Genomic DNA, 1239 nt, shown 5'->3' with positions numbered 1-1239 from the left:
AAGGATATCATGTTTGAGTAAGGTGGAGGGTCAGAGAACAAGAGGAAGACTCCCTACGAGATGGATTTGTCAAGTGGCCAGTATTGTCAAACATCGCTGGACTCAAGCGTGGCAACAGTAGTAAGGTTGGCCCAGGATCAGGCAGTGTTTCATTCTTCTATGCATAAGGTTGTTATGAGGCGGTACTGACTCAATGGCACCTAACAACAGCAACAGAGGAGCCTGAGAGAGATAGTTTCTGTGCCACAACAATCATGTCCCAAAGCCTTTGTGTTTGTAGGTAGCCAGTCACCTTGTTACTTCAATCCTACATTGCCATGGGAGCAAACAGAGAGGCTGACTACCCTGAGTGGGACCTGTGCTCTGACCTCTAGTGAATGTAAAATGTCAGGTACATCCTTTAACCTCAGTTTTGTCATCTATAAATTAAGGGAATAGGAATAGATGACATTAGAGCTCTTTCTGTCTGTATGGATGAAGGAATACAACTCAGCTACTCTCTGTAGACTTAGTATCATTTAGCTACATAGGACTTAATGTTATAACCAAATGATGCCACCAAGTTTGAAAACATTCCAAACCTCAGTTCAACCACTCACTGCAATCCCCAGTTTTCGAGTTTAATTTGTTCTTGAAATTCTGGATGTTTGACTGGATGCAGAGCACAGAAGGGTTTCTCACCACTGGCTCTTCATTTTTTGTTTAGATGCTTTCTGACAGAGTCACCTAGAATTTGTTTTTAGTAGCCTATATTTGCAAGTTAGGATTTTCTGCTTCTAAGTTTATGATTTCTGCATGTGGAAATTATCAGACAATATAATTAGCATCACATGCAAGTAAATTTTTTCTGAAGTTAATTTTAAAGTGGTTGCAGCAGTCCATTGATAAGGCGCTGCAAGAAATTCATGCTGTATTCAGAACAGGACATGGAACAAGTCTTATCATTGCTAACATCAGATAGATCTTAATTGAAAGTAGAGAATACCAATTTTATTAAGTCTGCAAAGGCATTTAACTTTGTTGATCATAACAAACTATAAATAACATTGAAAAAAAATAGGAATTTCAGAACACTTAATTATGTGCATACAGAACCTGTGTAGAGACTAAGAGGCAGTCATATGAACAAACAAGGGGATACTTGTTGTTGTTGTTGTTGTCAGGTGCCATCGAGTCGGAACCGACTCATAGCGACTCCATGCACAGCAGAACGAAACAATGTTCGATCCTGGGCCAACC

This window comes from Chrysochloris asiatica, unplaced genomic scaffold (genome assembly GCF_000296735.1).
Source record: "Chrysochloris asiatica unplaced genomic scaffold, ChrAsi1.0 scaffold00017, whole genome shotgun sequence".
Taxonomy (NCBI): domain Eukaryota; kingdom Metazoa; phylum Chordata; class Mammalia; order Afrosoricida; family Chrysochloridae; genus Chrysochloris; species Chrysochloris asiatica.
This window is presented reverse-complemented; position numbering follows the sequence as displayed.